This window comes from Cornus florida, unplaced genomic scaffold, assembly GCF_030987335.1.
Source record: "Cornus florida cultivar Cherokee Brave unplaced genomic scaffold, ASM3098733v1 CherokeeBrave_3.0.0_Hap2_Chr01, whole genome shotgun sequence".
NCBI classification, from domain to species: domain Eukaryota; kingdom Viridiplantae; phylum Streptophyta; class Magnoliopsida; order Cornales; family Cornaceae; genus Cornus; species Cornus florida.
Window position 1 is genome coordinate 21,919,514 of NW_026775571.1, and position 26,858 is coordinate 21,946,371.

Below are 26,858 nucleotides of genomic sequence, written 5' to 3' on the forward strand. Positions count from 1 at the left end.
ATCACGGATGTCCCGGAAGAAGTTTTTAAGTTAAAACTATTTCCTTTCACTTTTTAGGACAAGGCTAAATATTGGTTTAATAACTTAGGGGTAAATACCATAACATTTTGGGCTCAAATGCAAAGTGAATTTTTTAAAAAGTATTACCCCACAAGTCAAACTAATTCAATGAGAACTGCAATTAGGGAATTTTCTCAAGGAGATGGAGAACCCTTACATAAAGTGTGGGAGCGTTTGAACAACTTGCTAAGGAAGTGTCCACATCATGACCTTCGAAAATGGCATTTAGTTCAATGCTTCTACGAGAGCTTATCCGATACTCACAGGGGAATGATAGATGATTCATGTGGAGGTACCTACTTAGAGAAGAATGAAGATGATATTTGGAATCTTTTTAAAAGAATGAGTGAAAACTCAATGCATAGATCTTCATCTTCTCAAGGAGGTAGAAATTCAAATGCTGGAAGAAAGAAAACTCTAAATTAACTAGAGAATTCCATGGAAATTGCCGCCAAGGTTGACTCTCTCACTCAAAGGTTTGATAAATTCCTTTTGAGTTAAAACCCGGCATATCAACCATCTTTTTCTCATCATCATTCTAATGAAATGTGCATGACTTGTTCAAGTTACACTCATACTACTTTGAATTGCCCTCATGGACATGTTCAAAGTGAACAACAAGAATGAGTGAATGCCGCTTTTACAAATCAAGGGAACAACCCTTATTTAAACCAATACAATTCGGGGTGGAAGAATCATCCAAACGTTTCTTAGAGAAATCAAGGAGGTAGTGTAAACCCTCCTCAAAATCCAGGTTTCCAAGCTAAGTATGTGCCCCCTCATCTTCAAATTCAAAATTCTCAAGGGTACTGTCCATCCTATCCTCCTCATCAAAATGTGAATCAATACTCTCATCCACAAGTTTTAAATTCTCATTCTTACTCTTATCTACAAGCTTCCAACTCTCAATCTTACTCTCATCAAACACTTCCTAGGAGTACCGCATTTGAAGATAAGGTTTTGATACCCTAAGGTAGTCTTAAAGCCAACAATCAATTACTCCATTCTCACTCTCAATCCATATCAAAGCTAGAAACCCAAATTGGGCAAATAGCTAATTCCTTGAATGTAAGAAAGAAAGCTAAGTGCCTAGCCAAACCGAGTCTAATCCTAAGGTACAATATATGATGGAATCAAGTCATTCATCGGGATTTCCCACCCATGAGCAAGCTATATCCACATTAAGAAGTGGTAGATAAGTGGACAATAAGGTAGAGAGACCAAATGAAGTTAGTGTACTGATGCAACCAAGTGGTTGTCCCCGTCCTATTCCCAATCTTATTCCTACTTCCTTGGATGCAAGTGGTTCCAAAAAGAACCTTCCTTTATCATCATCATCATCATCATCTCCCCATTTAGAGAGGTCTTACGAGCTAAAAGCTCTATTTCCATAAGCATTGAAAGAGGCTTCACCAATTGGGAGACAAGAGGGAAAAATCCATGACATGATAGAGGTTTTTAAGCAAAGTTAAAATCACGAAGCAAGTGAGCTCCATCACTATACATAACACTACTCCTAAGTTCAAAGACCCCGGTACTCCAACCATTTCTTGTGTCATAGGGAACCATGAGGTTCGTAGGGCTCTTCTTAACTTAGGGGGAAGTGTCAATCTCATCCCTTACTCCGTGTATGTCTAATTAGGTTTGGGTGACTTGAAGCCAACTTCGGTAGTACTCTAATTAGCCGATAGATCTACCAAGAAGCCTAAGGGAATTAATTGTCAAAGACATCTTTATCAAGATTGATAAATTCTACTTTTCGGTTGATTTTGTCATGTTAGATCCCAAGTTGGTGCCCAATCCTACCAATGACATTCTTATCATCCTAAGACGACCATTCCTTGCCACCGCTAATGCAACTATCAATTGTAGATTCAGAATTATGGATATTTCTTTTGGTAACATGATGGTTAAGCTTAATGTGTTCAATACAAGCTAACAACCTATAGATGAAGGCGAATGTTTCCTAGTTGATGTCTTGGATGACCTAGTTGAAGAGTCCATTCCTTCTATACTTTTAAAGAACCCTCTTGAGGAGAATCTCTTCTTTCTTTTATTCTTTCTGAAGATCCTCTTGAGGCATGCCTTTTGGAAATGTATAAAAATTGTTGTTTTGACAATAATTGATCCATAAGCGAAGTCAATGCTTTGATGAAATCCGTTGCCACCATAGACTTCCCACCATGGAAAAATTCTAAAGAACTACTTCCTCAACTCTCTAGTACTACACCAGTTCTATCCCTCATCTCTTCACCCACTCTTGAGCTTAAACCGTTCCCTTCCAATCTCAAATATGCCTTCTTAGGCCCAAAAGAGACTCTTCCGGCCATCATTGTGTCAAATCTTGAAGATGACCAAAAGAATGACCTTTTGGATGTGCTTAAAGAGAATAAGGAAGCCCTTGGGTAGAATGTGGCCAATCTAAAGGTCATTGACCCTTTTGTATGTATGCATCACATTCATATAGAGGAGAATGAAAGGCCCTTTAGAGATGCTTAAAGGAGATTAAACCCAAATATAAAGAAAGTTGTCAAAAATGAGGTAGTGAAGTTATTGGATGCGGGGATCATCTACCCTATCTTCGATAGCAAGTGGGTAAGTCCGACACAAGTAGTTCCCAAAAAATCAGGAATTACGGTTGTAGAAAATACCAAAGGTGATCTCATTTCTAAACGCACTACCACTTCATGGCGTGTGTGCATTGATTACCAAAAATTGAATTCCGCCACTAGGAATGACCATTTTCCTTTGCCCTTCATCGATCAAATCTTGGAAAGGTTGGTCGAGAAAAAATACTATTGCTTTTTAGATGGTTACTCGGGGTACAATCAAGTGGCCCTAGACCCACTTGACCAAGAGAAAACCACCTTTACCTGTCCCTTTGGCACATTTGCTTACCGACGAATGCTATTTAGATTCTGCAATGCCCCCGCCATATTCTAAAGGTGTATGATATCGATATTCTCGGACATGGTGGAAAAGTACCTAGAAGTCTTTATGGATGATTTCTCGGTCTGTGGGTCCTCCTTTGATTCGTGCCTTCAAAATCTCTCACTTGTGCTTAAAAGATGTCGTGAGACGAATCTCGTGTTAAGTTGGAAAAAGAGCTATTTCTTGGTTCAAGAGGGGATTGTGTTAGGTCATGTCATATCTAAAAGGGGAATTGAAGTTGATAAAGCAAAAGTAGAGTTCATTTTCGAATTGCCTCCACCTTCTACGATGAGAGAGATCCACTCCTTTCTAGGTCAAGCCGGCTTCTGCCGCCATTTCATTAAAGACTTTAGCAAAATTGCTAGACCCTCATGCAATCTTCTCACCAAGGAGACACCATTTATCTTTAATTAAGCATGCCTAGATGCTTTTCATCAACTCCTCACTCTTTTATCATCCGCTCCCATCATGCAACCTCTAAATTGGTCATTACTATTTAAGATTATGTGTGATGCTTCCGACTATGCAATGGGTGCCATCTTGGGGCAAAGGGTGGATAAGCTTCCATGTGCCATATACTATGCAAGTAATACTTTCTCAGGAGCTCAATTGAATTACCCCACCACCGAAAAGGAATTACTTACAGTAGTGTATGCCCTTGATAAATTTCGGTCATATCTCTTAGGATCCAAGTTTATTGTGTTTTCTGACTATGCCACTCTTAGGCATCTTTTGTTAAAAAAGGAAACCAAACCTTGCCTTATAAGATGGATTTTGCTCCTCCTAGAATTTGACTTTGAAATCAAGCATAAGAAAGGCTCTAACAATGTTGTTGCCGACCATTTCTCAAGATTAATGATTGAATCTCCCTCCAATTTTCTAATTCATGACTCTTCCAAGTTTCTAATGGGAAGTTGCCTTGGTTTGCCGACATTGTAAATTATCTTGCAATTGGCAAACTTCCCACTACTTGGTCAAAATAATAAAATGACCGATTCTTTGCTAACATCCGGAAATACTTTTAGGCAAATCCAATTTTGTTTCGTTATTGCCCGGATCAAATAATACGAAGATGCGTGCCAAAAAGTAAGATTCCAAGTGTTCTTGTATTTTTGCCACACACTTGCATGTGGTGGGCATTTTAGTTCAAAGAAGACCGCCTTAAAGGTTCTTCAAGGTGGGCTCTTTTGGCCCATTATCCATAGAGATGCTTATAACTTTTGCAAGGTATGTGTGCAGCGTCAAAAATTGGAGTCCATGTCAAAGAGAGACATGATGCCCTTGAATTCAATTTTAATTCTTGAATATTTGATGTTTAGGGCATAAATTTCATGGGACCATTCCCAATGTCTTATGGCTTTCAATACATCTTCCTTGCTGTTGATTATGTTTCTATGTGGTTTGAGGCTTGTGCTACCAAAACGAATAACTACTTTGTGGTAATTGCATTTGTAAAATTAGACATCTTTACTCGTTTTGGTATGCCAAGGGCAGTTATAAGTGATGGAGGAAAACATTTTTGCAATCACTTTTTGTAGCAACTTTTCTTGAAATACTTTATCACTCATAAGGTGGCCACTCCCTACCATCCTCAAACAAGTGGGCAAGTTGAGGTTTCAAATAGGGAAATTAAGCACATTCTAGAGAAAATGGTGAACCCAGACCAAAAGGATTGGTCAAGAAAATTGAATAATGGTTTGTGGGCTTACCGGATGGCTTACAAGATCCCAATAAGCATGTCTCCTTATAGACTTTTTTATGGGAAACCTTGTCACCAACTGGTTGAGCTTGAGCACAAGGCTTTGTGGGCAATTAAAAGGCTCAATTTTGATCTTGACAAAGCCAGTAAAAATCAATTGCACCAATTAAATGAGTTTGAAGAGCTAAGGAATGATACTTACGAAAATGCCAAAATCTACAAAGCAAAAACAAAAGCTTTTCATGATAGCCATATCGTGACGAAGTCTTTTGAGCTCGAACAAAAAGCATAGCTTTTCAACTCAAGGCTCGAATTCTTTCCTGGAAAGCTTCGCACTAAATGGGAAGGCTTGTATGAGATAATTTCCGTTTCTCCTCATAAGGCAATTAAAATCAAATGCTTAAAGGATGAGAGAATCCTAAAGGTGAATGGCTAAAGGTTGAAGCCCTACATTGAAGGGTAAGCTATTCAAAGAGATGTGGAAGCCGCCTTCTTAGTGGATCCCGTCTACATTGATGATTAAGAGTATTCCAACGTCTTGCTAGAGACATTAAAGACTAGCTTTCATAGGGTTTTCAAACTCTATTCCTCCTCATTTCTTTTTGTTTTTCATTCTTGCGGAGTATAGATATGTCCCCTTGCACTAATAATATTTTGAGTTAGACACATTGAAAACAAGAAGTAATAGAAAGCTATTTTCACTTCTCATTCCTTCTTATCTTCTGAGTTATATATTTCTTGTTCTATATTTTGTTCTATATTTCTAACACTAACAAATTTACTATGTTTTTGGTGGACATAAAATATTACAAACTCATTTAATTAACTTAGCAGTGATTGTAATGGTAACTTTTCGAACTTCTTATTGCTGCAAAACGAATTGACAGGACTGAAGTGGAAGCCAAAACTAAGAATTGCACTTCCCTAGCCCTATATGTTTATTTTGTTATATATTGACAATTCATTGACAACACCTCTATCTTCCTGAACAAATAACTTATTTACCATAAACATTTTTCAGTATATTTATTGAAAGAGTGCAACAGGAGCTTTTTAATAAAATCTATTAGTACAAGCAACCTAACAATCAAAAGCCAAAAACAGTGTTTGGAAGGCTGAAAAAAAAAAAAAAAAAACACATAGATGGCAACTAATGGAAAATAGGCACTTCAAATGCTGTATTTAATTAGTTGTAGGCATCAGGATTTGCCAAGAGATAGGCCTTAACAGCCTTGAACATTCCTAAAGCCTTTTCTTTGCCACCCTTGATTTGGTCCTCTGTGATTCCAACATCACCTTTGGTGTGATATTTGCTACTATTCTTGCATATGGATCCTCCATCAGAGGAAGCTTTGATCTTGATCTCGTAGGAGATTTTCTCAAGAACACCCATCAAAGCATCACCTTCGATGATGCAATAACTATAGACAAAGTTCTCTTTGTCAAGCCCATCAACTTGGTGTTTCATGCTCTTAAATTGGCTGCCTTCGCCAAAAGAAACCACCTTGAAATTTCCAACTCCTCCATCTCCTTGGATGATTTCACCAATCTTAATTGCTTGTGGAAATGGAGCTTTTAGCTTGTAAGACCTCTCTAAATAGGGAGATGATGATGATGATGATGATGAAAGGTTCTTTTTGGAACCACTTGCATCCAAGGAAGTAGGAATAGGATTGGGAATGGGACGGGGACAACCACTTGGTTGCCTCCCCGGCCCGCGTCTCACTCTACCATACAAGGACTGCGATTCTACGCTCACATGAGCTTTACTCACATCAACCGTCAGACTAAGGTCTCAAAACATCCAACCAACAAAACAGATAAACAGGTTCCCCACATTGGTCCTTACAAAATGAATTTCTCCTATCTAAGGAAGAAACTAGTAAAACAAGAATACACCCAAGGGATACGATAGACCCTAAGTGACAATGTCAAAACTAGGCATAAAAGGAAACATCTAACATGAAACATATCATGGACTATCTACTCACACAAGTAGCAAGATCACATAAAGCATAACAGTGTATACATGAGAAGAACGTAAAGCATGACGATATGTTGCATATAATCCTGTCAAGATGAACAAGCGTATACAATGTACTCAGACAGATAAGTATATACCACATGCTAAAATAACAAGCAGGTACCATGTGCTAAGGTAAACGAGCATACATCATATGCTAAGACAGTCAAGGTAAACTTCTAAACAAGTTGCCACATAAACAAACAGACATGTTATCAAGTCAAAACATGTTATCATACAAGACATGTTATGACGGCCCAAATTTTTCAACTCGGTGCTTCAATGATGACCCAAAAGTTAATCCGATAACGGATCCAAAATGCAGAAATGAAAGATAAAACCAAAGTCTATAAAGAGATAAACCATCCCCAAGACTCCAATGTGACCTTCCATGAAGTCATGGAACTCAAAGAAATAACCAGAAGCGAAAGCTAGAATAAAAAGGTCAAACAGTAGCCTATGGCACCAATGACAACCAAATGAACAAACCTAGTTCAAACTAGGCAACGTATGTAATTAAATAGCTTAAACGAGATCAACGAAGTTGAGTAGGAACAACGAAACAATAAAAGCCTGAAGAAACAACAACCAAACAAAAACCTACCAGGCAGCTCCATTTCGGTCGACCGAAATGGAGCTTCGGTCGGTCGAAGTGAGCCAAGAAAAGGAGAAGAATGAACCTTCAGTTCGGTCGACCGAAATGACAAACCGGTAGACCGGTTTGTGGCTCGAGATGAAAAATGGCTACTGGAATGGTGATTTTACTGTGCAAATGAAAACCAAAAGAGCATCGGTCGACCAAAACAAGCCACCGGTCGACCGAAATAGGTTGAAAATGTGTAGAATGAACCTGCTATGCACCAAAAATGAACAAAAGTCCCTAAGTCTCAAATAGATCCCCCATAGCATGATCAAATTGCATTATATGCTATTATATGATGTTGTGAACATACACGCAAGTGTAATATGGCATTTTAAACATGCTACAATGACCCATGGCCTTATTACAATTCATTTACAACATTTGACATGTCTAACCTCCAAGTTAGAAAGATTACATTTCAAAGGCAAACTCAAACATGTTAACACTTGCATGTGAACAAGAATACATTTAAATGGACTTCAAATCTACATTTCACCCAAGGCAAGTGCAGAACTCCAAATCTCGAATCCTGTGCCTGAAATATACCCCAGTAACTTTGGGGTGAGCAACATAAAGTTACTCATAGGAAATGAGCATGCATCGACCTAACATTTTACAATTTTATCACCTTAAGGTGAAACATGTTAAAGGGGCTCATGCCACCTAACGGCTATGTCAAGATGAGACTCAGGGAGCATCCTAAGCTACTCTAGATCATTTCTAACATCAATTACATCATCCATGCAATTCAAACCACATAGAGGCATGCTATACAAAACAACAAGATATAGATTCTCAAAGTCATCAACTTCAAATCTAAAGTAGAAAAACAACTAAATATAACAATTTAGTGTAATTAGAATTTATAATACCACACATCAAAACATAGATTCTCTAAGTTATCAACTTGAAATCTAAAAGTGCGTAAACAACCAAAGTGGGTCATGCCACCTAACGTCTATGTTCCAAATGAATCTATAGGATCATTCCTAAGTCACATTTTGAACAATATAGCATAGATGTACTTAACAACATCAAAACCTGCAATGATTCATTAGAAATCATAAAACCTGAATGTACTTAACAACATTAAAAGCATGCTATGATTCATTCAAAATCATAATGCATAAATTTAATTAACAACATTAAATCGCCAATAACCAAGACCACAAGTCACAATTAAACATTGGTTGTCAACTTGGAATTGAATGCGAAAATAAATAGTGGAAGACTTGGACATCACGTCTCAGACTAAACCAAGAACAAAATGGTTATTCCGGGCATTAACCCACTGAGAAGACCACCCTAGTGCACACTATCTCAAACGGGGAGAACTCATACCTCCCGCACGAGAGCCAAACTCTAGCCATATCACTTGTAACAATGTCCCAAGACTCCAAAATAAACCAAATAAGTTCACAACCTATACATAATTTAAATAATGCATGAAATCACCTTCCATGCATGAGTAGGTTGTAACCACACAACACATGCTCTAAATCCACAACTACTATAGGATGACAAATGTCGAATCTTCAGAGTGCGATTCGTTACACGCTATCACAATATATTTCAACATTGAAACATAAACTCATGCATCCATTTCAAGTTTAAAATCATGCTTCAATTATAATACCAATGTCAACGCATGATTTAATCAACAATGCAATAGAAACATAAATTAATCAAGTGAACTAATCAATTTCTCTAAGTTTCAATTTTCATCCATATGGCCCCTAATTAATACATATTATACAACATAGCATGGTATTTACGTACATTCACTAAAATCTCAATTAGGCCAATGGTACAAGAAGGTATAATTTAATCAAATCATGATAATTAAATTTCTAAATTTCAAAGCAACTTCAAATGGTTCCAAATTAACATATGCTAGTGTACTAGTCCTAGTCATCACCAATATCAAGTAAAAACTTAATTAAGCCAATGGAACCTTTAAAATAGATTTTAATTAATCATTTTAATTAAAATCTATAGATTTTCATACTTATCCAAATGCTCTCAAATGAAAGTATGTTAAAGAACAAGCCAAAACTTAAATTAAAAGCATATCACAAGTTAATTTCATGCAAGGTACGGCCATATGAATTAATCTTTCACAAAAGAAAAATATTAAATAAAAAATGCATTTCTTATTCAAATAATCCCAATTTAATATATGTTAACAAACATATTAAAGTCTAATTTATCATCATGCCACAATTCAAATCTAAAATATATACATCCTTGTAAATTAAATCTCATACAAAGAAATAAATATTACTAATTTTCTAGATTTGATACAAGGCAGGCAACCAAGTTGTATAATCATGGGAAACACACAATACAACACATAAATAATCCTAAAACATCACCCACCTCAATTTGAGATGAAAATCTCAGAAGCCACCAAAATGAAACGGCTCCGAATCTGACGATACTTCATTCACACAAAAGCTTAATTAGGCCCATGAAAGCATAAAAATAGATTTTAATTAATTTTCTTAATTAAAGTCTCTAGATTTCCAAACTCAACCAAATGCTCTCAAATTAAAGTATGTTAACAAACATGCCAAAACTTAATTTAGAAGCATAATACAACTCAATTTCATGCAAGGTACGGCCATGAACTTTAATCTTTCACAAAAGATAAATATTAATTAAAAAGTGCAATTCTTATTTAATTAATCCAAATTTAATATATGTTAACCAACATATTAAAACAAGATTTTCTACCATGCCACAATTCAAATCAAAGTTATATATCATCATGAATTTTAAATCTTATACAAAGAATTAAAAATTACTAACTTTCTAGATTTGATACAAGGCACATATATAAGTTGTATAATCATGCTAAATACTCAATACAACACACACAAAAGCCTAAAACATTCCCTACCTCCATTTGAGATGAAATCTCAAATCCCCACCAAAATAAATCGGCTCCGAATCGGACGAAACTCCTAGGTTTTGTTAGGGACAACACCACGAACATGAATCCCAAGGAAGCCCCATCAAAAACACAACTTGACTTCAAACCCAAACTCAAGAAATGGCCAAAATGAGATTCCAATCGGTTGGAATCGAAGGCCTCGCCGAGGGGAACAATAAATATAAAAGCATCACCACTTTGTAGTGAGGGGAGGAAGCTCAAAAGAAGAGAGAGAAGGTGGCAGCCAAGGCTGCCATGAGATCCGGCCAAGAGAGGGGAGAGAGATAGTGAAATCTGATTTTTCACTTAAAGGCCCCCTATTTATAGAAAAACTCAAAAAGTGCTCCGAACGGGCCCCGTCGGGTCTGGAAAAGTGAAATCTGAGCAGACGTGCTCAAACGAAAAGACTCTATGAACGGAAAAGATTTCAAATGAAAAAATATGAACAACGGAAGAAATGGCGTTGAAAACCGAGTCCCGAGTAGAGAGTTATGCCCAAAACAAGTTTGGCGCAAATTGGGGCAAAAACCCTGAAACTGGAAAACATCGTCCAGGAGGAAATTCTAAGAGTCCATGACTTGACAAAATGTGAAAATGAGTCCCGTAGAAGGATCCAAGCTCAAAATAAGGCATTGAGCAATAACTTTCATTAATTGCACAATGGCCCCTCCAAAAAAGTGAAAACTGCGAAACTGCCCCAGAATGAAAATATTTTCCAAAAGATATTTTCTTAAATACCCCTGAAATAAAATATCTTCAAAAGATATTTACGAAAAACACCCTAAGAAAAGGAAATGTTCCAAAGAACTTTGCATTCATGCCCCTATGGGCACCGAGAGCAACTAGAGTACTTTTTCACGAAAGTAAAGATACGTATCTCATGGAAACCACTGAGAATGATGATACGTGAAGTCAAAACCAACTCCGAACACAAGAAGTGTGGTTACGCAAACAGACTGACAAACGAGGAAAGGACGAAATAAGGAAAAAGACAAAATAGGGAAAAGACAAAAAGTTAATAGTGTCGAAAAACGAAAAATGCGGAATTGACTCGGTCCCCAAAGGAAGTTGTCAATCCACAGAAAAGAGTCTCAGAAATCACTCCAGAGCACTCGAGATGACACTAATCGACAAGAAACCAAACTCGGAAGGGAAAAGACAACGAAAAAAATTTATCCGAAAAATCCAAGTCATTACAACCTTCCCACCTTAAAGGGATTTCGTCCCCGAAATCTAGCCCAACGAAACAGAAAGCAAAACCAGGATAACTACAGAGTACATCTCTGAGTATCCCTCACAACGCGCTACACCAGTGGCCTTGAAGTTGAAAGGAACACACAAACCATTGTCAATTGTACCCGCGTGCTCATGACAAGCAACCCCTCTAGGGAAAAATGACCACATAGCCACACGGCAAGTCTGAACTCACACAGAGAACCCAAGGTCAGACAAAAGAACGGAAAACAACAACTGTAAGCATCCCTCCTGACAAACCATCATAAGGAACCAAAAACAACCACCAAAAGAACTCCAGATAACCACATATTAAATCAGGGTATAGAACAAACATAACGTGGCAGTACGAATAGCGACCAGAACTCGCCCACGACGTACTCAAATGTGTGGTAGTAATGATAGTATCTAGTGCTCGCCCACACTTACTCGTCAGTAAGGTAGCATCGACAGCAACTAGCACTCGCTCACAACACACAACTTGTACGGTAGCATGACAGTATAAGGCACTAGTTCATAACCTGCCCCCCACTAGGTCTACCCATGAAACCTCTTGATACAAATGACATCAATGTCAAAAATGATCATTACCAAAAGCACTACGGGGACCAACATTTTGTGAGAGTTGAGATATGGTCCAAAGATGTCCGACTGGACCATCCTGGCCAATCCCAAAACTCTGACAACAATGCTGTAGGTACCACTATGCTTAAGGCCTTAAATCCTCAATACAACAAAACTAGCATCTCCAATGTCTCAAAATACTTCAACCAACAACATTAATGACGAATCCAAAGCGTAAAAAGCAAATCGGAACCTCCAAAAATCAAAACAAACCTCTCCACAAGACATTTCATCGTAAGTCCTTCATATCTTCCTGAAACAGATCAACTACAAGACTACACCATAATCAAACATCAGATCCGCATCCCTATCATGGATAACTAAATCCTTAAAATACAAATCTACCAAGTGGCACATACATCAAAATGCTAACAACCAAGGTCACAAATGAATCTCTCAAAACCATACTTGGAAACACTAAGTTAAATCAAAATTCCTCAATTTCTATCGATCCATAAACAACCACTGGAACTACGATTCCTCAAGACCATGCCTAGTCATAACTAGGACGAGAAACTCTACAACAAGCCATATCCAACAGCAATCCTCCAAATCTTCTCCTAGAAATTAACTACATCAAGGTCTCCAAAACGGAAACAAGTCTCCAAAAGACATTCTCATAAGAGCATCGAGCTCACCTCTCGAATCAAACGAATCCTCAATAGTATGGACACAAGTCCCCATAAAATGATCTCATACCAATCAACTCACTCTGAGCACCACAGCCTTCAACAACCACGGCAAAAACTCCCTAAGGGAAGACACGAAAGCAAGGGAACTACCAGTCCTAAAAAGGACAACTCCACGACTCCATCTCTGAAATGAAAAACAGCAAAGTCAAAGACTTCACCCCCTACATGGAAGTAAGTCGACTAAAATCCATCAAATCCTCACCAAGGACTCAAGACAACGACGATGATCCTCATGGACCAACCAACCCCAAAATAATGCATAACACAACGGAAGAAGAGACTCACTCCATGTGAAGTCCCTAACACGAACCAACACAAAACCCTTGTGGAAATCCGCATACACATTACGTATGACCGAGGGAAATAAATGAGAAAACCAAACCTGGAAGTCATGCATATGACAAGGAATGCAACTACTAGAAAGAAAATCTACTCATATAGATAAAAATCAAAGGTACATGCAACACGTCTCCACGTAAGCACAAAAGCATGTCACTAAAGTGCAATAACAACATGGTATCTCTAAGCATATAAAGAAGGCATGCTAATGCCACACAACAAGAAGGCAAATATGGATACACCTCCACCTACTCATGCATCACAATAACATAAATCATACTACTAACATGGTAGTAAATGAAACTACATAAGACAAAATGATGTAACAATGCACCCTATAGACATCGAGTCCTAGAGTGTCTAGGTAAAAGGAAGGACAATTCTTAGCCATAAACTGTCTCTAAAACCAATGCGACAACAACCTGTCTCCAAACAAACGTGAGCCCTTACCACAACGGTAAGACTCTAGCAATCTAACTCTGAATCTAAAAGTGACACTGCAAGTGACACTAACAGTGCAGTGCTCTCACTATCCGTAACATCAATCAATCTACTTGATCCCAAAAGCGTCATCACGCAAGAACTCCTCAAAGAAAATGGCAACTACAGCTATACTAACAACTAAATCAATCACCACGACTGATCTCCAAAACAACTATCATCATCACCGATCAAAAGGATAACGCCTATCAAAACAAAACCAACATTGATTCCATCCGAACTGTACTTGTAGCTCGCCAGTATGGTAGCATGACAATGCCCTGCACCCGCCCACTAAAAAATGCAAGCTCTAGAGGAATCATCCTGAACAATCAAGGATCCTAAGAGGTCCATAACCTCATAATGGCCCAAAACCAACAAATCCACCACTATGGTAACGCCAAATGACTCATCTCACAAGAGCCTAAACAAAAGGTGACCATCCACCTACCTTAAAACTAATACTAGGTCGACAACAATCTATATTACCACGAAACTATGACTAAAATCAGCATCAACCTCAACTCGTGCCTCAATGACCAATCTCGTGTCATGCCAAACATGCAACACAATTATGCATATATAATTCTAATCTAGCATATGTCACATGTCATGCTCTTTACATTAGAATAAAACAATGCTAAACAAACGACATACAACATGTAGCACGTAAGCACATAAACATGTTATCAACCAAAACATGTTATCATAAAGCATATAAACACTTAGAGCATGGCAACAAAAGCATGATATGCACCCAAAACCCATCGTCCTAAGGTTTTCGAACCTAGGAGCTTTGATACCACTTGTGCCGGCCCAAGTTTTCCAACCCGGTGTGTCAGTGATGAACCGAAAGATGACCAGAGAACGAATCCAAAATACGAAAGCAAAAGATAAAACAACGGTCTCTAAAGATACGTTGCATCTCTAAGAAACCAATGTGACACGCAATGAGGTCACGAAACCCAAAGGAAACAAATGCGGAAGCAACATTTCAAAAACGGACAAGAATGCACCTAGGGAAAAAATTGTCAATGTGACTCTCAAGAAAAATTGAAAAATACTCAATGTGAAAAGCCTAAAATGCCCTCCCAAGAAAACTGGTCCAGAGGGTCCAAAAAGCTGCTAAATTTAAAAATTGAGAGCTGAACTTTGGAAGCAATTTCCGATGTCAAGACGACATTTTTTGGAAAATCACAAAAAAGAAACCCCCCCTAAAATCATTTTTTCTAATCAACCATATGAAGAACGGAATTTATTTCCTAAAGAAAATTCCTAAAATACCCTTAGGTCAGAATATGCAACAAAAGTGAAAAATGAGTCCGTAAGAGGCTCATTGCACCAAAGAAGAAGCTTTGCCCGGAAACGACCATGCACGCAAATGTAACTTACCTAGTAAGATATGCTACAATGGTCCACGGCTCAAAAATATGGCCAATACAAAATATGACCCCCGAACGGCCAAAATGCCAAAAACGAAGTTTGGAACGAAAACTTGGAATTTAAAATCATGAGATGGTTTCAAAATGCCATTTGGCCCTTGGCCACACTTCATACATGGTGAATGAATGCTAATGGAAGAATCAAAATGGAATTCCCACACCCAATGCAAACATGGTGAAGCAAAAACTCAATATTTTTCAATACTTTCATAATATTCTATGAAGTCAAAAATTACATAGGATACAAATTACATGTCATTGGCCTTCGGCCTCATCTCATACATGTCAAATACATCGTAAAGAGTGTACTTGTGATACCCCCTAATTTTGGAACACGGATTGATCAAGTCCGCGCACAAAATCAAGGGATATCAACACAATTTAAGTATTTAACAAGCACAGAATACAAAAATGAATAATAAAGAATAAATAAACCGCTGAAGAAAACTAATAAATAAATATTACTTAATGATTCTCCAACAATTACAATTCGGAAATCCCATAACTCAAGGACCCCTTAAAACATTATCCAATAATCCAATACTATTTAAAAGTACACAAGATGAATAGACGAATGACAGTCTCCCAGCCGCGGATCCTCAACTTCGAGACTGGAACCTCTAATAACCTGAAAAATAAATCGTGGGTTAAACCCTACGAGCAAGTTCACTCTACCAGGCCTCTGAAAACCAATAAGCAGATCATCTCTGATCAAAACCAAACCTAATAAAGTTTTAACTTTAATAAAGCACGATATACATGTCTATATATAATTATATATACTATACTAATCACATCCATTAATAGGTTTATTAAATTTCCATACCTATTAAATAATTATTAAAATAATATTCATACCTAGACCAATCTACCATTTCATTTTATAAAAACTCCTTTGACCTTAATCCCATCCTAGTCAGTTGTTTAATCATTTAAACAACAAATTATAATAAAAGAAATACTCTATTTAATCCCAACCCGATAATGATTTTAATTGTTTAAATCACATATCCAAAATCCAAGTTTTGACAAATCATCCACGTCTTCCCCAATATTATTTTATTAATGTAAAATAATACACTAACCAGTAAGTACTAAACTATTCTCATTTAAGAATATCTAACCCTAATCCAATCCATACATACAACAACCATAGATGATATTTTAATCATCTAACACATAACAACGTAATTATGCTTTGGCAAATCAACCATGCCATTGTAAATATTTTTATTTATATATTGGCAATTCAACCATGCCTCCATAAGTATATTTATTTATACATTGGCAATTCAACCATGCCTCCGTGTAGGTATATTTATACATTGGCAATTCAACCATGCCTCCACAGGTATATTTATTCATACATTTAATTAGCAATTCATCCATGCTTTCCATATATGTATTATATTCATACAAATATTTAGGTAATATATTTAATCATTTGACAATTCATCCATGCCCACGCTTTAACCATGAATTAACTTTAAAATTAACAATACGCTAAATCATACATAGCCATCACATGTATATTATACGCATATCATTAATTTAACAACCAGCCTATTAAGATATGCCAAATAAGAATGATAATATTAATCATCTTAAATGATTTATATATATATATATACCTACACATATGTTATTTAATGTATATATGTGTTTAACACCTTCTTTAATAATCCTTGATTATTTAAAATCAATATACATACATACATATATATATATATATATATATATATATTCATCCTTCCATACAACTCATAGACAAATTAAACTATATATACACATATATAAATAATTTTATATATATATATATATATATATACACTTCCTTCCATAACAAATTATTAATTTATTATATTTACACAAATTAGTGCAACTAAATATGTCAGAAATAGTTTCCTTTAAATACTCCATATTGGTTTAAATAGTTTTCCGACACTTTCTCACTAAAACATAAATATCTCCTAGTAGGATGGGAATCTGATAATAAAATTGGTACCATTGGAAAGAAGACGAAAAATCCTTGAATTTGAGCTCAAGAATGACCCAATTTCGATTTAAAATGACTAAGTTATGACCGTTTTAATTTCTAGTGTCGAATTAGGCCAACATAGTTTCCCACGCGCGCCCACGTGCTTACTATGCACTTGCACGCGCTGGATTCAAGCCTCCTTGTGTGCTGGTATTGGCTAAGCTCTTTCAGCTACCGTGAGCTCACCACACTGAATCCATCACTTCCTTTATGCCGCATCCAATGGTCATAAATGAGTGCGCAAATGAACACGCTCACACTAGATTATTTTCTATTAACTATAATAGATCTAAGGTCCAGATCAGTGAGTGCACCATCTTCTCATGGTCTGCAATACACCAAATAATCCCATAGTTGACCAGACCATTTCTATGGTCCAGATACACATGCGCACCAAAGTTTTATGCGCCGCGATGCACCATATCAATTCACATAAGTTTAATTAATCAAATGGCCCTAATTGGCGTATACACCCTATTATCCTACACCGCGCTGCACTGGATCAATTCTTTATTGTGCCGCCGCTCCACATGCGCCAGTTACCTAGTATATATATATATATATATATATATATATATATATAATTATTTTCCTAACAAATAATAGGAAAATAAATCCTAATAAATTCCTAAAAATATCAGAAAAATTCCAGAAAATTCCAGAACAATTCTAGAAAATAAAGAAACCATAATTAACTCTCTTGGGTCACAAATCCACCTATAGATTGATTTTAAAATATACATAACACCTATATATATCAATTAAAATCCAAAATCTAAAAATCAAATATAATAGTTTATACTTTTTAATTATTCCGATCTAACCATAATTTTTAAACAAATAAATTTAATTAAAGCCTTGATACTCAAGGTGAAATCCTTATGAGTTCTAAGAGGAAAGTTAGAGAAAACTCGCCTGAAGGTTTCGAAACGAAACCGACGCTTTAAACTTTAATTATCTCTTCCAATTCTGACGTCCTCCTTTTCAGATCCGACCTCCTCCTTGTCAGCCCTTCTTCTTCCTCTCTCTCTGTCTGTTTTATTTTTCTAACGTGTAAAACCTTTAACCCTAAAGCCTTATGTGTATTTTTATACACCTTAAATTCCAAATCCTATTCCAACTAGTATTATGAATTAAAATAATAATCTTTAAATAATTTATATCTATAAACATATATATATATATATATATAAATATATATTCCTTCCATAATTAACTCATTAGTTAATTAAATCATATATACTTATAAATATCAATAAATATATATCTATATATATATCTTTCCATAACAATTATTAATTAATTATATTTATATATAATTATATATATATATATATATATATATAAATATAATTGATACAAAAGTGATCATTTAAATAATTAAATAACCATGGACCTTCATTAATTAACCCAATAAGGTTTCATACAAGCCCAAGACCACATCTTTTGGTCCAACTTTCCTTAAGCCCAATCCAATTAATTTAAATAAATAAGATAATTAATTAAATACAGAAATTAAAATAACTAATTACATGAAGCACATAAACAAACAAGAATTTACAACTAAGTCATATAATACCAATAAAATCAACACACCAATAATTCAATTAATAATCAACCACACAAACAATCAATCATCATACATAATCACGAAATATAACTTAATTAAAATAAGATAATTAATCTAGCACTCAATAAAATAAAATAAATCATTGAAAAATAAAATAAAATAATTAATCCTAATTAATAAATCTTTTAAAATTATCGGGGTATTACAGTACTCATGTACACATGTTGACATATAAGACTACAATTGGCATTCCAAGCCAACCTTTACAAAAATGGGAGTCTCCAAGTCCACAAACCATCCAAGCATAATGAAGACCTCAACTTTGATTCTTGTACCTGAAATATGCCCCAGTATCGTAGGGGTGAGCAACATAAAGCTACTCGTAGGAAATGAGCATGCATTGACCTACGTTTTACAAGTTTGCATGATTTAATTATTGTGGTTCATTCTACCTAAAGTCTATATCAAAGGTGAGACTCAAGGAGCATCCTAGCTGCCTAATATCATTTCTAGCATCAATCACCTCATTCGTGCAATTTTAGCAGCATAGGATCATGCTTACACAAAGCAACAATATGGGAGCATGCTTACACAAAGCAATAACATAGGAGCATGCTTACACAAAGCAACAACATATAGATTCTCAAGGTTATGAACTTGAAGTCTAAAATGCAACATCAACTAAATATAACAATTTAGCATAATTAGAATATCTAATACCACACGTCAAGACATAGATTCTCTAGGTTATCAACTAGAAATCTAAAAGTGTGAAATCAACTAAATATGTCAATTTAGTATGGATGTACTTAACAACATCGAAATCGCCAATAGCCAAAACCACAAGTCAACAAGGTAAACATGATTGCCAAGATTCCAAAATAAGCCAAATAAGTTCATAACTTATACATATTACTGCTACATAATAACAAGTTAGCAATATAGCTCTCAATTGTGCATAATAAGCATTTCATATCCATAATGCTACGAAATCACAAGCCAACAATATATTCATAGAGAAACATACTCTCATGAATATAAATTTAACAACAATGCCCTTCAATGAATATAACACAATCAAGTGAATACTTCACAAGTCTAAATCCATGATCTTAAAATAAAAGCACCTTCTAAAACATGTTTAAATCCATGGATAAACAAAATATAATCTAATTACATCAAAATAATTAAACTCTCTAGATTTCAAATCATTTCCAATGGGCCCCAATTTAATATATGCTAATAGATAAATCATGGTCATTACATATATTCACACAAAAGCTTAATTAGGCCCATGAAACCACAAAAATAGATTTTAATTAATTCTCTTAATTAAAGTCTCTAGATTTCAAAACTCAACCAAATGCTCTCAAATCAAAGTATGTTAACAAACATGTCAAAACTTAATTTAGAAGCATAATACAACTCAATTTCATGCAAGGTACGGCCATGAACTTTAATCTTTCACAAAAGATAAATATTAATTAAAAAGTGCAATTCTTATTTAATTAATCCAAATTTAATATATGTTAACCAACATATTAAAACAAGATTTTCTACCATGCCATAATCAAATCAAAGTTATATATCATCATGAATTTTAAATCTTATACAAAGAATTAAAAATTAATAACTTTCTAAATTTGATAGAAGGCACATATATAAGTTGTATAATCATGCTAAACACTTAATAAAGCACACACAAAAGCCTAAAACATTCCCAACCTCCATTTGAGATGAAATCTCAAATCCCCACCAAAATAAATCGGCTCCGAATCCGATGAAACTCCTAGGTTTTGTCGGGGACCACACCACGAACATGAATCCCAAGAAAGCCCCATCAAAAACACAACTGATTTCAACCCTAAACTCAAGAAATGGCCAAAACGAGATTCCAATCGGTTGGAATCGAAGGCCTTGCCGAGGGGAACAATAAACATAAAGGCATCACCACTTTTTAGTGAGGGGAGGAAGCTGAAAAAAAGAGAGACAAGGTGGTAGCCATGGCTCCCATGAGATCCGGCCAAGAGAGGGGAGAGAGAGAGTGAAATCTGATTTTTCACTTAAAGGCCCCCTATTTATAGAAAAACTCAAAAAGTGCCCCGAACGGGCCCTGCCGGGTCCGGAAAAGTGAAATTTGAGCAGACACACTCAAATGGCAAAACTCTATGAACAAAAAAGATTCCAAATGAGAAAATATGAACAACGGAAGAAACGACGTCAAAAACGGAGTCCCAAGTAGAGAGTTATGCCCAAAACAAGTTTGGCTCAAATTGGGGCCAAAAACCCTGAAACTAGAAAACATCGTCCAGGAGGAAATTCTAAGAGTCCACGACTCGACAATGTGAAAATGAGTCCCGTAGAAGGATCTAGGCTCAAAACAAGGTATTGAGCACTAACTTTCATTAATTGCACAATGGCCCCTCCAAAAAGTGAAAACTACGAAACTGCCCCGGAATGAAAATATCTTCCAAAAGATATTTTCTTAGATACCCCTGAAATAAAATATCTTCAAAAGATATTTATGAAAAACACCCCAAGAAAGGGAAATGTTTCCAAAGAACTTTGCATTCATGCCCCTATGGGCACCGGGAGCAACCAGAGTACTTTCTCACGAAAGTAAAGATACGTATTTCATGGAAACCACTGAGAATGAAGATACGTGAAGTCAAAACCAACTCCGAATATAAGAAGTGTGGTTACGCAAACAGAGTGACAAACGAGGAAAGGACAAAATAGGGAAAAAGACAAAATAGGGAAAAGACAAAAAGTGATAGTGTCAAAAAATGAAAAATGTGGAATTGACTTGGTCCTCAAAGGAAGTTGTCAATCCACAGAAAAGAGTCTCGGAAATCACTCCAGAGCACTCGAGACGACACTAATCGACAAGAAACCAAACTCAGAAGGGAAAAGACAGCGGAAAAAATATATCCGAAAAATCCGGGTCATTACAATACTTGAACATAGATTAATATGAATGACATTTTTAATACAATTAAGCAAGGTTTGGAATAATCCATACAACAAGACAAGAGAATACTAGAATGCAAGGATCACCTTATCAGTGTAATTAACATGATCGGAACATACCAGTTTACATGACAAGAAGTATACTCAGAATCAAGAACAAGGCATAATATCTATGTAGGTAAACAAGATTGGAACATTCTAATTAACACGACATGAAGTATACTTGAAATTAAGAACAAGGCATAATATCAATGCAATTAACAAGATTGGTGCATTTCACATAACATGACAAGTTAAAATCTTCAATGAATAGCAACTTGAAATTTAATGAGTGAAATCAACAAATGTGGAAACTTGGATATCGCCTTGATTAAAACCGTACTCTTAGTTGATACATGCCTTGTTCTTGATTGATATCTCAAGTCCCAAAATCAACAAGTTATGCAAGTCAAGATTGTATCAAAATACAAGAAATGCATTAACCATATTTCATGCAAAACCAAGATTTTGGAACACACAAGTCATGCCCTAAGTTCTCAACTATAATGGCATGTGAAATGTCAGGAAATTATAGTGTGCATCTTATATAGACTAGAACCAAGGTATATATAGCACAAGAAATCTATTGAAGTAAATATACCACAAGTATAAGATACATGATTCAATTACTTACTAAACAACACGTGTAATTAAACCATTCAAAGACAAATATGCATGTTCATTAAGTACGTTAATGAAACCAAGATGCAAGGGGTCATGGTTAAATTGATGGAAGGATAAAAGGGAATTTAATCTACTTAAGAGATTAAATTTTTAAGATTTTAAGGCAAGTCCAAATATTCTACAAACAAGGCATGTCAAGGATCACGTCAAGAACAAGTTTAATATCAAGTTACAAGTTCATTTCATACAAGACACAACAATGTGAATTAAATTCCATACAAAGGAAATAATTAAATATAAGTTTCAAAACTTATCCGATTATTCTCAAATTGATACACGTGAAGGAACTTGTCATGGAAATCATAAATACAAGGTTAGAAACTTAATCAAGACCAAGGAGCAATTGAATGGATTTTAATTAATTCATTTAATTAAAATCTCTAAAATTTGAAATTCATCCAAATGATCTCAAATTAATACATATTATATAACATGTCAAGACTTGATTTAAAAGCATGCTACAAGAATTTTCTATGCAAGGTACGGCCATGAGTATTCAACTTTAATACGAGAAAATAATTAAATAAAGGTTTCAAAACCTAATCAAATATTATAGATTTAATATATGTGAAACTACATGGCATGCACATCAATAAAATCAAGTCGGAATTCCAATGGAGTGAATAGTACACATAAAATAAATTAATTTATCAAATCAACTAAATACTACTAGATTTCTAAACATCTCCGATTACTCTCAAATTCACCTATGTTGAAGAGGATGCTAGGGCCTAATATAATATGCTAACACATATTAATTTCAAGCTAGTTAAGGCCACATGAATTAAATATTTATTCAAGATAAATATTAAATAAAATCTTTAATACTTGTCCAAAAGCTCTCAATTTAATATATGTCAATGAACATACCAAGGTGTAATATTCTATCATGCCATATGTTTAAACCACGCTATGAGCAACCAGGAAGATTAAATCTGACAGAAAGAAACAATTAATTATAGTTTATAGATTTGATACAAAGACATGTAAATGAGTTGTATAAGTATCACAAACATGCAATATAAAAAGAAAATAAATTATAACACCCCCTACCTCAATTTGAGATGAAAATCTCAAATCTCTATCGAAAGAAAAGTGTTCCAAATCTGACGATATCGCGGGGTTTTATCGGGGACAACACAATGAGCAAGAATCCCCAAGAAGCCCCATGAAAATCACAACTTGACTTCAAACCTGAACTCAAAATTTAGCCAAAAAGGGGTTCTAATAAGGGAGAAAGGTAGAGCACGACAAGGCGAACAATAAACGTTAAGGCCGAAGACTTTTCACTAAGGAAATCAAGTGGAAGAGAAGAAAGAATGAAGGCAGCCCCTTGGGCTCCTATGGCTGCCAGCCAAGAGGGGGAAGAAGATGAAGAAATCTGACTTTTTGACTTAAGACTCCCCTATTTATAGAAAATCTCAAAAAGTGATCCGAATGGGTCCCGCCGGGTCCGAAAAAGTGGATTTTGAGCAGACGCGCTCAAACGGTGAAACTCCGTGACACTAAACAAGTTTGGGAGCAACCGGTGTCAGAAATCCCTAAAACTAAGGAAAACATCCGGGAGGAAATTCTAAGAGTCCATGACTCAACGAAAAGTGAAAATGAATCCTGTATAAGGATTCAGGCTCAAATCAAGGTATTTTGTAATAACTTTCATTAATTTCACAATAACCCATACAAAAAGGGTTAATTGCAAAACTGCCCTAGAATGAAAATATCTTCCAAAAGATATTTTCTTAGATACCCTTGAAATAAAATATCTTCAAAAGATATTTATGAAAAACACACCAAGAAAAGAAAAAGATTTTAAAAAACTGTGTATCCATGCCCCAATGGACACCGGGAACAACTAGAGTACTTTTTTGCAAAAGTAAAGATACGTATTTTGTGGAAACCACTTAGAATGAAGATACGTGAAGTCAAAAACTAACTTTAAGCACGAGAAGTGAGGTTGTGCCGAAAAGTGGCAAACGGGGAAAAGACGAAATAGAGAAAAGGACGAAATAGTGCATAGTATCCGAAAGGTGAAAATGTGGAAATGACTCGGTCGTCAAAGGAAGTTGTCAATCCAAATGAAAGAGTCTCAAAAACTATTTCTGAGCACTCGAGATAACGCTATGTGACGAGAAACAGAACTCAGAAAAGAAAATTAAACGGAAAAAAAATTATCCGTAAAATTTCAGGAAAAAGAAAGGAAGGAAAATGACCGGGTCATTACACATAAGCTGTCTCAAGGTTAGGAGTAGATGAAGAAGTGACTCCACCTTCAACTTCTGTGGTGGATTATGGAATAGAACTTGAGGAAACATCCTTGGGATGTGGATTATAGATGATAGGAACAATAAGAACCCTACGCCTCTCTTTTTCTTCCGGTCTCTTTTCAACTTGATTATCAACCACTCTACCATTTGTCAATGTAGTAATAGCCTGAACATGCTCATGATGAATACCTAAGGAATTGGTTTCATCAATCATGTAAGTTTGCCCTTTTGGGTTGGCTACTGGCTAATTAGCCAGCTTTCCGAGCTCTCTTCGAGATAGAGTACTCGCTATTTGCCCAACTTGTGCCTCTAGCTTTGCTATGGCTTGTGAATGAGAATTAAGAAGTTGGGTATTGGCTTTAAGATTAACAAGATCATTGAGTACTTGATCCTCAAAAGCAGAATTTCTAGGAGGAGCTAGAATATTAGGAGTTTGAGTGGGTTGATTCCTGAACTGAGGTGGATGATACATACCAGATTGATTAAGAGAGTTAAGTTATGGCATAGGATTAGATAAATTTTGATATTGTCCCTGTGATTGAGGAATAGTGGTTCCTTGACTTTGATTACACCATGATAGATTTTGATGATCTCTCTAGCCAGAATTATATATAGAAGCATATAGATTGTGAGCTGGTCTAGAGAATACAACATTCACTTGCTCCTATGGGATCTCAGATGATTGTCCCATCATAGGGCAAGGGTCAGCAAAATGAGAAGGATTAGCACAGATTGAACAAACTTCCTTTGGCAAGGCAGTTTATGGATTAGCAACAGGAGCAAAGCCAAATGATAAGATTTGATCAAACCTACAGTTCAAGGCTTCTATTTGAGCTGCTAACTCACTAGATTTTTCTACCTCATAGAGTTTTTCAACTTCATGCATTCTAGGTGAAGACCTAGACCAAGAGGAAGACGCATGTTGCATTAAATTTTCACTTAGGGCCTCAAACAATTCCCACGCATCAACCAAACTCTTATGCAGATAGGCTCCAATACTAGATGCATTAACCATGTTTCTATAAGAATCAGATAGACTATCATAGAAAATCTGTATTAAATGCCATTGAGCAATATCATGGTGTGGACACTTTTTTAGAAGATCATTATATCTTTCCCATGCATTATGGAACTATTCTCCTGAGATTTGGCAAAATGCCATGATTTCTCTTCTCATTTGACATGTTTTACCCACTGTGTAGTACTTTTTCAAGAACTCTTGTTGTAACATATCCAATGTAGATATGGAATTTGGTGGAATGGAATGCATCCAAGTTCTTGCCTTGTCTTTGAGAGAAAATTTGAAAAGTTACATCCAAAATGAATCATTGGTAAGAGTAGTCAACTTGGTAGTCGAACACAATTCAAAAAATACATCTAAGTGCGTATAAGGATCTTCTGTTGCAAACCCATGGAAGGTAGGAAGTATTTGGATCATAGCAGGTTTGATCTCAAAATGGGTTGCATCAGGATTCGAAAATATAAAGCACGAAGGAGAAGTATATGTGGTAGGAATAAAATGATCCCTCAATTGTGGTTGTGGAGGAACAGATGGCACCCGTTCTCCATTACCATTATCATTACCATTACCCGCTGCATCATGATTATCAGCCATGATATCAGAGGAACTTCCTATTGTATTCAAATGTTTTCTAAGTTTTCTTAATTGACTAAGAGTTCTCTCTTTTTCAGGATCATGCACTAAAGGTTTTGACCGAGTTTGACGAGTTAACATGCATTAATTCCACTAATCCTAAAAGTAACAAAAATAAAAAATTTCAAGTAAAAGAAAACAGCAAAAACTCACAGAAGGTTTAATAAACCGAAGCTTTTTATCCCTTAAGCGTCTTTGTCCTTACTGCTAATTTCCTATTCCTGAAAAGAAAAGGAATTAAGGTGAGATATCAGAAAGTCCGAAGACTGGTAAACAAAAAATAAAACTAATTAAAAACTAAACTAAATAACAGATCTCCCCAGCAATGGCACCAAAAATTGGTGTGTTGATTTTACTTTCCAATAATAAAATACCACTCGCAATAGAACGAATCCTTGTAGGATAGCACTATAGAGCGGGTGTTGAACCTACAGGGAGATGAATATTTATGTTCTGCTTTAATTAATCTCTATTAGTTTATAGGTAACTGGTTGAATTGTTTGATAGGTTGTCATGATTATAAACTAAAATTAAACTG

General features: G+C 35.7%; 1 pseudogene; it reads right to left on the minus strand.

Annotated features, from left to right (window-relative positions):
- Positions 1-5,814: 5,814 nt before the first annotated feature.
- LOC132269895 (major allergen Pru ar 1-like) overlaps positions 5,815-26,858 on the minus strand; it is a 30,429-nt pseudogene continuing 9,385 nt past the window's right edge.